We start from the raw sequence: 14,233 nt of genomic DNA on the forward strand, positions 1-14,233 counted from the left end.
AATGCATACACATTGTATGTAAACCCAGTGTTATGAACCTGAGATAAAGGAATTCTGCTGAACAATATTGTTTAACCAGCATCTTGATTAATAGCATGACTGCCCTGCTAGGACAGTAAGCAGGGAACAGAGTTGATGCAATTCATTTTAATACCAAATCCAAGGGTAAACAGTATGGCCAGTCTGTTCAGATGTTAAACTTTGTGCTTTCTGCCAGCATCTCTTCATTTCTTTGCACGTTGAAGGCTCATCTCCCGCTCTGTTAAATGTGCTAAACATATTTATCTCAAAATCCATAGAGAATTTTGAAAAGGATTTCAATGTTTGGAGTTATTCCTTTACTCCTAAAGTAATTTGTAAGATAAAAGTCTGTCTCCATAGCAATGCATTTTTATGAGCCTCTGATATTCAGGTCTATCAGTTAAGGTCACACTTCTCCCTGTCTTCAGTTAAATTTCATGACTTTTATTTCCAAAGTGTTAGTACTCTCCAAAAAGTGTGAAACAAAACCAGATATACTGATGCCATTTTAAAATGAATACTAAATATCAGTAATTGCACAAAGCCCAAGTAAGAGCAGGTGAGAACAATGACTACCCAAAACTTAAAAGTGTTGGAATCACACAAATACAAGAGAACAAAGAACATCTTCCTCTATACACTCTGCTGGTAAACAATCCCACTTCACTACACAAGTGCCACGAATCAGGGCAGCCTACACAGGCCTGGGGGTGCTCGTGCTCTTAATTTCCTGTGTGGTTCTTGTTCCACTTCCCACAGTAGTTGAGCTCCCACTTCTACCAGCTGTATGAACACAGTGCTGCTTCTCCAGTAGTTGCTCAACCCCTCCATTCCAAAAGAAGCCCCAGATGTTAGTCCACCTCTATCAGCCATGATTTGCTCAAAAGGATCTGGTTTAAAGCATGGAGCACTCCCTTTCTCAACACTACACTGTGCAGGTGTGTACGTGGTCACAGAATAAATTCAGTGTTGGTAACATTTATTGTATATGTAGTCTACACAAGACAAATTAAAACCACATGCCCAGTGGTGAAAGCCAAGCACAAGGACTCAACTTCAGAGCGGCTGCTCCTGTGGCCATTCAGGGAACCTTCCAGATGGGTTTCACAACCCAAACCAGCACAGCTTGGCTGATAACTATGCTCACTTGTGCTCATTAATACCAGAAAAAAAACACAAAAAATTTGTTCCTGGCTATGAAATGGGAATGGACCCCCTGGCTTCTATGCCAGTAGCCTCCTGCTGAGCCTGTGCACTCACTCTGCTGCCCAGCACCTGCCCTTTTCACAGCACTACAATGATGGTAAGAGGTTGGCACACAGCTCATGGTTTTGAGGGAGAAGTCAGGTCTAGCTGAGACTGCCCTTGCCTCCCAACACACTGCTGGTCTGACCATGGCTCCCTCCAGCAAGTCTGTCTGCAGAACCCAAACACCTGCTTGGGCTTTTCCAAAACAGTGCTGCATGACACATCCTACTATATTCACAAATGCACTATTTTCCCCATATTTTGTATATGCCAAGAGAGATTATAGCCCTTTATCTTGCACAGATACATTCCTACTCACATTCACCGATTCCCAGGCTTCTGACTGTATATCCTGGTTGTAGTGGATAGGTGCTTTGCCAGTTTTATTGTTAAGAAAACAGCACCGTATGGGGAAAAGGCCAACATGAAGATCAAAGCATTCAGAGGCAGAGGTACTTTTTTCAGCAGGAGGAAGACCATGCTCCAAGCAGTTTGTCCAAAGAAGTGAAAAAATTTGGCACTCACACTAGCTTTATAAAATCTGAAAGCAATTTTCTTGCTCTTCTTTGGCCTTCCTATCCCCAGCATATTCACAGCACACACACAGATGTTAACAATATCTCACAAAGGTGGCAGTGCCTCCAGATCCTGACAACTTGTGCATTGAACAAATGCAGAGCAAGGTACAGCCATTCGTTGATGTAGAAATTAGAAACAATTTGTTTCAGGTAAAATTGCTTAAACTTCAGTTTATCCAGCACAGACAAACCTGGCAAAACAATCAAATTACATTTTGGTCCTCTTTAAAATAGAGTCAAAAATTATCTGTACCTTACATAAAACATTTCACAATATATTCCTCACAGGACTTCATGAAGAAAAGCATCACTGAGTGAGTTCAGCATATGCCAGAATAATTTTGGATCAATTTTGCTCACAGCATTTTAAGGAAAATAATTTTTACAATGCACTCTTGCACACCAGTGCAAAGGGCTTTTGGTAAAAGTGTTTTTCATTCAGCTCTCTCATCTTAGCAGTGCAATCTCATAGCCTAATCGAGAATCACACTCTGCCTTGATTACCATACACATTGGAGCATTTTACCACTGCTCCCTGGTGTTTTTCCAGAGAACGTGGTTGCTCTCTCTGCATCCATCACATCAAGGGGAACTGTCCTGTACAAAAAATTATTGTCATCTGTCATACAGTAGGTTCCTTGTGCGCTCATACAGCTAGAAGGAACATTTTAGGAATACAATGTCGGGAGAATTATCATTATATACTTTACACACACATATCCTGCAAAAACAATGTTAAAAAGACAGTAAAGTTACACCCTCAAAGCCTCATGGTTCAAGCTGCTCATAAAACCACACCTGGACACCACTGAGCATTAGTATTATGGCAATTTTCTAATTATGTGATCACATATTGTTCTCTTCCATAATACAGCCTCATCAGTTTTCCCCAATTTACAATAAAATGCAAATGTATCCAATGTATTTTTGTTCTTTTATCCATAATATACATAATATTGAAGGCATTTATCAGTAGATAGTTAATTTAATATTTTCTGTGGGTGGGATAAGGTTCTTTATGTACCAAGTGGGAATAAGACAGTTAACTGTAAAATTAATTTCACCGCATACTTAAGTGGCCTAAACATGCTAGAAAATTTTCATTATTGCTCCTTATTATATAATTAGTATATACAATATATGGGGTGCTTTGCATATAAATGACTTCTACTGTCTCTGCCTGGGATGTAAAAAGCAGCAGCTAAGAATGCAACAAAGAGGCTTTTAAGCTAAAGAAAATTTGGATCGTATTATAATATGCTATTTATGAAATGCAGAATGGAGAATCACCCAAGCTTGCACATCCAACCTAAATTGTGGCACTAACTGATTTCAGCCCCATACAACAGCATTTTTGTATATTTTTGCACGTGATTCCACAAGAGCTTCTATTTTCCAAAATTTAAAAATTTAAGGCAGTAAAGCCTGAAATGCCCTTTGTAGCGTGACACTACTGTGTGCAGTCAGAATTCCCTGTTCCTCACATCCCTGCTGACTGTGCTCCAAAGAACCTTCCCTGTGGCAGAGGTCCAGGAGGGCATGAGTGTCCTGCTCTCTATGGCACAATATGTGAGATCTACAAGGCTTTCACATCTAGCCCCATTACAACTAACAAGGCTGGGAAAGGCTTACATGGCTTTCCTTAATCTCAGGTGTGCAACACAGCAGTGTACTTTCATTTACCTTGTAAAGAGGTATCATAAAAACCAAATGTGTCCAAGCAACTTGAAGTTTTCAGTATTTCGGTAAAGACAAGCTGAGACACACCATCCCATGTGAAACAAAGATACTTTTCCTGCAGGAAAACACTTGCCATCCTAAAATGCTATCACTAATACTACTGCAGCTACAGAGCTTTACCAAGACAGGGAGAGGGCAAGAGTTTGCTTTTAATGGGAAAACTTCATGCTTTGACACTCTTCACACTATAAAAGAATTGTTTTTAAACTTGAGAGAGATTTGCTGTACAGCACAGATTTAAGCCTGAAAAAAATATCACCGAGGGCAAAATCTTCAGACTGTTACAAGAGCCTTAAAACAGAGGATTAGGGAGAAAGCCTCCACTCTGCCATAACCCAGGAGATAATCACCAGTCACCCTGAAAAAACACGTCATGTTTTCTAGGTTCTGCTGTCCAGGAAGATCCAATGGCCAACCATTACAGTTTCCAAGCACTCCAGGTCTGTCTATTCCCAGCCTACAACACTTTCACAAGTGAATACACCATGTACATCCAACATGTGGGTGATTCTCCAGCCTGGAGAGCCTTTGCTTCCCGGCTCCTACCCCTCCACCATGCCCTGGGGGCAGGAAATCACCTCTTCCTCAGGACAACCTACTCCCTGAAGAAACACCTTTCTTCAACAATTTTCTTCCAACCTCTATAGAAATATGGTGATAACCAGACCTGGCAAAATGTCAGGCCCTGCTCTGTGCTTAGATTTTGATGCCAAACTGGGCTGCCACCATGCTGATGTTGTAAGGACAGGCTGTCCAAAATGTGTGTATTACTGAGAAATACTGCCCACCAGAGACCAGTTCTGATTTTATTAAGTGCAATTGCCTCTGAATGACTAAACCCTCATTATGAAATGTCACAGGCTTGCAAGAACTGAGCCTGCTTCCAATGAATGGCTTCTCCTCGCCACCCATCCACAAATAAAAGGCTCTGTCTCTCTGCTTGGCATGACAGGCATCCAGACAGAAATCACCATTCCCGTGCATGACATCTCCTCGCTGTCATTACTCCACTACAAAGACAGAAAGTTTACATCCAATACAGACTGTCATGGCCAAACTCATTCAGCACTTATGAGAGAAAAGCCACAATGAGCATTTGATAGATCCCAGAAGATGTGAGTGAGTTCAAAGCAATTCTAAGAGACTGGAAACGAAGCAAGTACATTTTCCACAGACAGATGCCAAGTATTTTAAAAATAAATAATTGAGACTTTTAAATTGGGCTGCTATCACCCTGTGCAACCTCCTACAGCAGATTTCTCCTTAGATTAAAAAATGAACAAAGGCTCATTGTGCTGTCACAGATGTGGAGTACAGAATATTCAATAGAATCAGGAATTCTGGTGTGAGGGAAAGGATCATCAGAATTATCTTTCTGCTCATTTTCTTCCACTGATCCAAGGACTACCATGCAATTTAAAGCATGGTAAAAAAAAAACATTAAAAAATAAAAGGTTCAATAGACCAGCCAATTTTTTGATGAATTAGGCAGCAATATGCAGAGGGAGCAGCAGTGTGGATTATTATGTACTGCTTTAGAGACTGAGAGTATTTTCAGAAGAGCACAACAACCAGGCAGTGCAGGCAGTGCAACTCTTTGCAGAGTGGTGAAACAAAAATTTTGAAATGTTTGCTTTAAATGACGGACTTAAGCACTGAATATACTAATTCTTAATTAATGCCTTTGCTGCTTGCATTGTAAGAATAAATTATTCTCAGCCAGTTTTACAACTGGATTTAAAACCTTTTGCACAAAAATAAATTCTCTGCTAAGATTATGAATCATACATGATTTTTCTTAATTGAAAGCTTGTGTGTAACTTACTTTTGCTTTAAATATGTGCATAGATTTCAAGTGAACTGGATGACATGATCCATTTGGCTGGAATAAAAATTTTCTACTGACTTAATGTAATCTTCACTGCAGCACTAAAAATTCAGAATAACTGTCCTGCAGTCTGTGTGTTTACTGGAGTGTGAGATGTACACTGGGGCAATAAAGTCTAATGTTTGACTTGTCATTATATTCTCTTTAAAAAGTCCATGAAACTTATCATTTATAACATATTCAAAACCTGCTTAGGAAAGGCAGGGGGAAGAGCGAATCGTGATGTTTTCCAGTTCTCCTACCAGAGCTTGATGTAATAACACAGAGTATATTGCATTCTTTTGAAAAGATAAAGTTGAACAGGAGCAGATAATGGCATGTTTTTCCTGCCTAGTCTATTATTCATCAGTGAATTTTTAACTATAGTTAGGCAGGTAGAGAGATGTATTTTGAATGTCATAACTTAGTATTCTACAGTGCCTAAAAGTGTGCTGGGTAAAACTGCAAAACAGAGAGTCAGACAGGGACTTTGTCCTAATGTAATTGCAACTTGATAATGAATACAATGCTAGGCTGAAAAAAATGAAAGGAGCTGAAACAACAGGAAGAATAAGATCATGCAAGTGAAATACCAGAATTTAACTCAATTTAGATGTTCATATCCCTCAGAAGTATGGTAAATTTCCCTTTCATCTTCTTTAACAGTAAGCATGAATTCTTGCTTTGCTGTCTCCAAACAACGCAGTGGGTTTACCTGTGCTATAAATTGAGACCAAGCAATTTCAGAGTCTTTTTCAACCTGAACGATGGTAGTTGTTGCACTTCTGCCCGTAAGCCTGCACAGCATTTAAACCTGTGAGTGGTCCAGTGACAGTTCAGTAGAACAGGGAGGAAACCCAGAGCTCATGGGATCACCGTGGGCTCCCACGCATTGCTGGATCATGGCCACATCACTCAGTGTCTTGAGCGTTAAGTCCTGAATATTAAGAGAGAAGGACCTTGCCAAACCAAAATCTTCCTTGATTTCTACTGCCAGAAATAAATACCCCTTAGGCCTGCTCTCATCCCTAACATGAAAATCCATCTCGTGTGTACACAGTGAGCCATTACACAAGGAAGGCCCATTTGATGCTAAAAAGCTGCATGTTACATTCATTTGTATTACCGTAATATGAAAATAACGGTGTCAGTGTTTATGCTTTCTGTAACGTGAAACTTTTTGCAATTGCTTTGTACTCCGAGTAACAGCCATATGATTCACCATGAAATGAAGTCTGGAAAATCGTTTTGGATAAATGGAACTATAAATTCAATAGAATTTCCATGACAACATAGATTGCAACACTCCACCACAAGTGAAATGTTATAAATCATTCAAAACCAACAAAAAATCAGCAGTAAGTCTTCTCTTTCACAATGCACAAGACCCTTGAATTACAGAGCTGTGGTTATTACCTACCCCCAGTGCAATGCCTTTTGTTTCTGATCCTCCTTCCTCTGTGTTACAAGTGTTGTTTTATATTTGACCTCCTTCCAAACACAGGAGATTAAAAAACTAACACTTTAATACTAAAACATAGGCAAGAACAGAAGCATAATGAGCAGGAGGCTTTTCTGAACCCTTCCTTCTTATCTCCTAAAAATGTTTAAAGTATCCTCATCCTGTGGTAATTTTACCTGTGTATCCAGATACATCACAGCATCTTGTTAGACACACAAATGAGGAGGCTCTTTTTCTGGAAACGTGGGTGGTAACTGCTGCAATAGGGTGCTCAGTCAGCTTGTGAAAGGGATGTGAACCACATGTCCAAGGGATGGAAGAGATCCAAGGAGAAGAGATAAAAATAAAAAAAGGCTAAAAGATTGCTCCACACAGTATTGCTCATTTGTACCCTTCCATCAGAGGATTCCTGACAAACAGTGTTTCACCTCAAGTCCAAGGAACTAGAATGATGTGATTCCAGGAGAATCTTCACTGCAATTTAAAAATCACTGTGGCTGTTGCCTTCATGCCTGGAAGAAAAATCTTAAAAATGCAAAGCTCTTTCTTTCCTGAAAAGATTAAGAAGCTCATGAAAACAAAGGAGAGAAATAGTTTGGCGTGGGGTTTTTTTTGTTTGTTTTTTTTTTTTTTGTTTTGTTTTGTTTTGTTTTTTTTAAAGTAGGAATATTTCTTAAACATCTAGTATTTTGCTAATTTCAGAAGTGGCCACCTATTAGCCCTTGGATCGCAAAGGCTACTAGAGAGCTTCTGCTATCTTGCATTGATCACTGCCCATTTTTGGGTCTCAGTTCCTCATGTGGCCACTGCCTATCCCTTTTTAAAGCAGAAGTTTTATGAAAAAAGTCTGAAAAATTTGAAATTAATGGGAAGAATGATACAGTTGAAAACCTGCGTGATTAATGCAATTTCATATCCCATTCACTTTAAAGATGCACTAGCAGAAGTATTCATTCCTCTGAGAGCTCATGTCTTAGCACAAATTCCTCTTCTTGCACTGCAGAACTCAAAATGTCCTGTGTGTGGTCTTTTTTATTGTTGATGATGGGATTTTCTTCTTTTTCTTTTTCTTTTTTTTTGTTTTCAGTGGGAGAAAGCAAGGTCTTCCAAGAGGTTTAATGAACTTCTAACTGCCTCAGAACAAATTTTGAGGTATTTATAGTTTCACTCTGGATTCAAAGCTATGCAGCAGATGGGGCACGTTTTCAGCAGCACTCTGCTGGGCGAAAGGCCATTCCTATCTCTGAGGGGATGTGAAATCCTCCAGGCTGTACATTTGCAGAGTTATTTTTATTTATGAACTGTGAAGAAGATGGACAGTTACAGCAGAACCAGGCCAGGACAAGAGCTTACTTGGAGGGTAAAAATAATAATGGGTTTTCTCATATTTTGCAGAATACACCTCTATCTAGACCTTCATCATAATGCCAAAGGCAGAGTAAACAGAGTGCTCAGCTCTGTTCTCAGCAGATACTTGCAGATTACTGGAGGGAAGTGTGACAGTCTGTGCTGCAGGGACAGCACTAGTTCCGTCACAGCTGTCCCATTGAAACATGAGGAATTTTTCCAGTGCAGCTGCTTAATGTGGGTGTTTTACTTCAAGATTCTCAAAAGGGTTTAATATGCAAGGAGTGAGTACACTATATCCTTTCTAAAACTTGGGATTCCTGAAAATACCTCAAATTAAAGTCCTTCCCCACCATGGGCTACCTCACCAAATTCCCCAGTGCTGGAAAACCTTACATGTAATATCTCTGTACTCTGTCTCTAATTTTCTAGGTTTTTCTACCTGTACCCTCTGATTGTTTTACCAAGCAGAAAGTGAAGTCTGCACACATCTGGAGTGCAGTGTTAAGAAATTTGTAAACTTACTTTCTTAAGTGTGCGGACACACACACATACACACAGAGTAGCTGAGTACACCACCTTAATGACACCAGTGTGTTAAGGACATGATTCTGGATTTACACTAACAAATCAAAAAGAACTAGACTTCAGCACAGCAAGAAGCAAAATACTCAGACAAGCAGCAAAACCGATGGAAAAGTAAAGTGCTGGAAATTGCGTGGTGTTTTAAAGTTAAACCTTTGTCCACTGTCACAGCTGCAAGCCCATTTGCAAACACATTCTGTAATGGTCCTTTGCTAAATGTCAAAGTTATTTTTCCATTCCTATGAAACAGAAACACAGCTCTAATTCTCACCCCCTCCTTTGCTCATACCTGCCTGCAGATGACATATTGAGACTCCCCTGATGCATCTGACGCTGCTGCTCACTTGTGACATCACCTTATATAATGTGACTAAAATAACCTCTCAGCTTTAACACTTCCAATTTCTTTCAGACCCATTGATGTTGAATGAAAACAATGCTGAACTTCTTCGGAGTCCCAAAGAACACAACAGCACCACCGGATTGCCATTTGAGTCCAAATTTCACAGGCTTTGGTTCAGTACAGCTTTCAGAACACACTCCTGGTAGGAGGCATGCCCAATTGTGTCCTGCTCAACAGGCTTTGTGCCAGTTTCATCCCTTCCCTCGACTATTTTAATCACAGAAATGATTTGCATGCCCAAGAGTCACATTTCCAGTCTGGCTCACACCTGCCTCAGCATCTCACACTTAAACAATTCACCTGTGTAATGGACACCAGAGAAGTTCTGGTTTTCAGCGTGACAGCTGCTGGCTTCTCTCCAGACTCCTGGTGTCTCTGGCTCTAGAGCTGCCCAACCAATTTAATGCTTGCTCAAGCCACTCCTCTCACCAACAGCATCAGATTTTGGATTGCTCTGGAAAAACACAAATGGGAACTGGGAACAGTCCAAACTGGTGCAGCCTCTCCCACCACACAGCAGGGAGAGCTGCCCTAGGTTGCCCAGGGCTGGGCAGGTACCACCTGCCACACAAATCCACACCAGTATGTGCTACTGGTGCATTCACCTCTCCTGGTGTTGTTCTGTCACAGCACAAAATGCCTCAGTGGAACTTTTGAAATATGGGAGTTGCACAAGTAAAGTCTTTATCATAAATCTGATAATTAACCTGCATAACTGATTTCCCTCCTGGCAGCAGGCAGGTCAGAATAAATAGTCTATTCAATACCTACTGAGAGAAGACTTCTATATTTCATGTTTACTTTAGACAAGTACAAAAACCTTTGGACAAAGGACCTCAAAGAGTGAAATTCCTTGCAGTTTCAACAAGAGTGCCCTGAATAATACATAAAGCAGCTATGCTCTTATCCCTAAAACCACAGGTATGAACCAGATGTCATGCTTATCTTCTCTTGAGATTACAGCAATTGCATGCCTTCAGAATATAAAGTAAGCTTTGGATCAAGGAACCTGAAATATATTAAAAGTGTGGCACTGGAGTTAAAAATTCAAATATTAACCTAGAAATCACTGCTTCATTCAAGAATCTGTTTATAGACTATGTTCTGTAAAATTATATTTCTTTTATTTAACCTTTTTATAACAAAATGTATCATGAGTCACAATCTGAGATAAAACTATTTGCATAAATCTCAGTATTGGTAAGCAAGATTTTGCCAAACAGATCCTCCAAATATGCTACCATCTATTAAACATGCATCGTAGCTCAAGAAAGAGAATTAAAGTTAAAATCCTAATTTAAATTTTAAACTTTCCTATTATTATAGTGAAGGCTTAGAAAAAGGTAAGCATATGCTGCACTCAAATATTGAAAGGAGATTAAACCCAGAAAGGTATTTCAAAGAGAATTTTAAAGTTAACAGTAACACAATAACAAAAAATGGTGCAAATGTGCTCTAACCTTATAGCTTTGATCATAAGCAGCAACCTAAGAGTGCATAGCCAGAGAATTATTAAAATATGTTCAGTTTTAAGAAAAATAACAGTTTCATCACTCAACAAGCGAACATCACTAATAAGTGTGTTTGTTACTGGGGGCACTTCAGGAAAAGAACCACATGCTCCTTCTCACCAGATGTACAAAATATTCTGCCCCAGCAAATTTCAAGGGTCATACTCCCATTGCAGTATTTCTTCTCTTAAACTAGGTCCAGGCACCACCTCCCAACTCCATGTCAACACCTCAGGAGCAGCAGTGATTGCTGCAAGGGTGAGGGTCTGTTGTCCCTGAAAGGGTTTGTATCCTACATCAGTTTTTGCTCAGCTTTCCTCCTCCACCTTGGCTAGCTTCATTCTTTAATCCAACACTAGCTTCTTTCCACAGCATCCCCTGTCAAATACACACAACACTTTAAAGGCTGTCAGCAGATAATGCTAACACTTCACTAAGGGAAGTCTGCTAGGTCAATTTATGACAGAAATATTGCAGGTTTGTAATTAGAGTCCTACATAAGAAAGCCTGTGTTTACTCAATAATCTCCACGTTCACTTAACAGATGCATGCATCTCCTCTCTAGCTGTAGAGAAAGGGTGGTGAATGTGACCTGAATCCAACAGCTGTAATGTCACCTGCTTGATCTTGAGAGAGTTGAACTACCTTGTTCACAAATCAGTATTCACCAGTGACCCAGAGCCTCAGCCTGCCCTCCAGCAGCAGGGCCTGTGCCTCCTGGGGAAAAAGGATCCAACATCTTGGCTCACTCATGTCAATAAAAGAGAATATGAAGAGTCATAGGTTAAGGTGTTAGCATGACCCTGTCTGTAAGGCTGAAACAGTCAAACTTGGTTTGAGTTGAGACCACAGACCCAGGCTCCTCAGCTCCATGGCAACGCTAATGATTTAAACATCTTTGTAACTTTTAATTGAAGATATAAGAGAAAAGTTGAGAACAGTACAAAAAAAATATTCAAATATAAACAATTGAGTCTTCTAGTGTCACCTATGACTTATCCCCATCTCTGTTAGCAGATGGGTCTTTCTTACAAAAACAATCTATGGATGGTATTAAATGTGGTGAAAACATTCTCCTTTAGAAAAAGAGGTGAGATAAGCCAAATCTAGTTCTGGAGTCCACTCCTAATTTCTTCAGAAAGAGCTTCTGCAACTGATACTTGCAACTTCATTACTGTGGAAAGCAGGCAATGAAAATGGCTGTTATCAGCCACTTCAACACCTAGTAACTCCTGCCAGGTGGCACAGGACACAGCTTTTCCCTGCCTTGCCAGGCATGGGATCACAGCAGTGCAGAGAAAGGGAGTGTGTCTGGGCTCACTGTGCCAGGCTTGTATTGCACAGACGGAGGAAAGAGATAGGAAGGAAAACAACAGAGATGGGGGAAAGAAAAGGACAAAGAAAGAAAAAACAGCATCCCTATCTCTCACACCAAAGGGCTGTTTAAGACTTTGCTGAAATTGGTGGCAGCTCTGGAAGATACTGGTAGCCCGGCTACTCTGAGCAGTTCAAAACACATTCAGGATTGTGAGTGGCTTCCTTGAACACCCAGTGGTTGCTGGATTGGCATTACAGGGTCCTGACATCCCAGGAGGTTGTAAAATTCAAGTATTTCAGTTTACCTCCTTCCCTTCACCAATTATCCCCTGGTCCTTTCACTCTCAAGATCTCCCACCACACAGCCAAGGGCTAAGGGTGGCACCAGCATATCTAGCAATTATGTGCACCAATCTTTTACAGAACACCAGCCTGATCTGCTAATTTCCAGCTCTATTCCCTTCTCATTTAAGCACCAAGCTCAGAAGGTATTTTGATTGGTTTTAGATTATTTCAAGCTGCTCTCTTTCTATTGAGTTTCTTAACAGAAAGACAGACCCCATGTAGAGCAGTGTGGCCATGGATATTGTCTAATACTCCAGGCTGCAGGGATATAGCTCTGGAGATCCCTCATAAAACACTTGATTACAGCTACAGGTACATCAGGCTCTGTATCCTGTCTCAGGCACTAGGCACTAATGGAAAGTAAATCAAGACATGGACAAAGAGCAACTGCTCCTTTGCTATATCCCTGCAGCTTCCAGCAAGCCTCACAGACATTTCTGACCTGGGAGCTGCACAAGGACCATCCTTGACTGGTGTGTCCAGAGCTCTGTTAAATCCTCTTTCCTACCTATATTTACTGCTGACTGCTAGAAATTAATTTCCCAAGTCCTCCACAATTCATGCACTTCAATACGCTGCCAGAAGAGTGTTCCCTTCTGTGGAATGTGCACCTTCACTCTCTCTGGACTCAGAACCTCAGCAGTACTAGGAAGCATAACAAGTAACATTGATTTAATTTTGTTTACATTTTACAGCCCTGTGTGATCATGCACCCAGAGTCACCTTTCCCAGTCCAAGATGTCACAACAATTATTTATCTTTTTTTCATATCACTGAAGGCCCTCTGTTTTTTTGGACATATCCAGCATTTTTTAGGAAGGACAGGAAGAACCACTCAATTCATATGTACCATGGAGTAAAGATTTTTCCATGGATTAATTTCCTAATAATTTCAAATCTTCCTCTTTGCCTTTTTGCTACTGCTGAGCACTGAACTCACATGTTCAGACAGCTCTTTGTAAGGACTCCAGGAACACTTCCTTGAGCAGCAATAACTAATTTAATGTTCATTACTCTATGTGCAAAGTCAGAGTCTTCTAACCTAGTTAAACCAGAAAATGAGATTCATATGATACTGCTTTGTGTGTGTGTGCCTGCATATGATGTCAGACCTCTGTAATAATTTGACAATGCATTGACCAATTTGATCAAAACCCAGCTGCTCACTTGGGTTCTTGACGACTCACAGACACACATTCAAGTGCCTTTGCAGTTAAGTAGCAAAGTTAAAGAGAGATCCAATTAGTTTCACAAGTATGGATCAAATATTGAAGACACTGAAGACACTCCCTGTCCTCCTTCACAAAGCACTTCATCATCATGGGCAGCAGACACTTCAGTGGCTGTCATGTCCCCTCCAAACTCAGCAATGCTGCACACAGATAACCTGGAGCTTTTTCAGCTTGAGAGCACTCATTTCTGCCCCTGAGGATGTTACAGGTCACACAATATACCCATTTTCTTTTGCTCAGTGGGAATGCTATCAGTAGGTGCAGATTCCCCTGAGTCGCAGAAAGAATACCAGCATTTGAATCTAAGCACACACAATATTAATAGAAATCCACTACTCTGTTAAATATTGTAATATGGTAACTTTAATCATAAAGCCTTTCAGTATTTAAATACTTCAGGCACTGTAGACATTTATACAACTAGCAGTAAATGAATTTTCAAATAGATCCTTCTGAGTAATTATCCTCTTGAGACAGCACCAATTGCTAAATAATGCCTCAGTTTAAATAGCACATAGCTATTATTCTGGGCACTATTAAATCCCTCAAGAATGTAACAAAGATTGTGATAAATATC

The 14,233-nt window shown here is 40.2% G+C and overlaps 1 protein-coding gene across 1 annotated transcript in view; it reads right to left on the reverse strand.

The window, feature by feature from the left end:
* PTPRG (protein tyrosine phosphatase receptor type G) overlaps nucleotides 1-14,233 on the reverse strand; it is a 387,945-nt gene that overhangs the window by 131,677 nt on the left and 242,035 nt on the right. The gene's annotated exons all lie outside the window — the stretch shown is intronic.

The sequence above is a fragment of the Cinclus cinclus genome, chromosome 12, assembly GCF_963662255.1.
Source record: "Cinclus cinclus chromosome 12, bCinCin1.1, whole genome shotgun sequence".
NCBI lineage: Eukaryota > Metazoa > Chordata > Aves > Passeriformes > Cinclidae > Cinclus > Cinclus cinclus.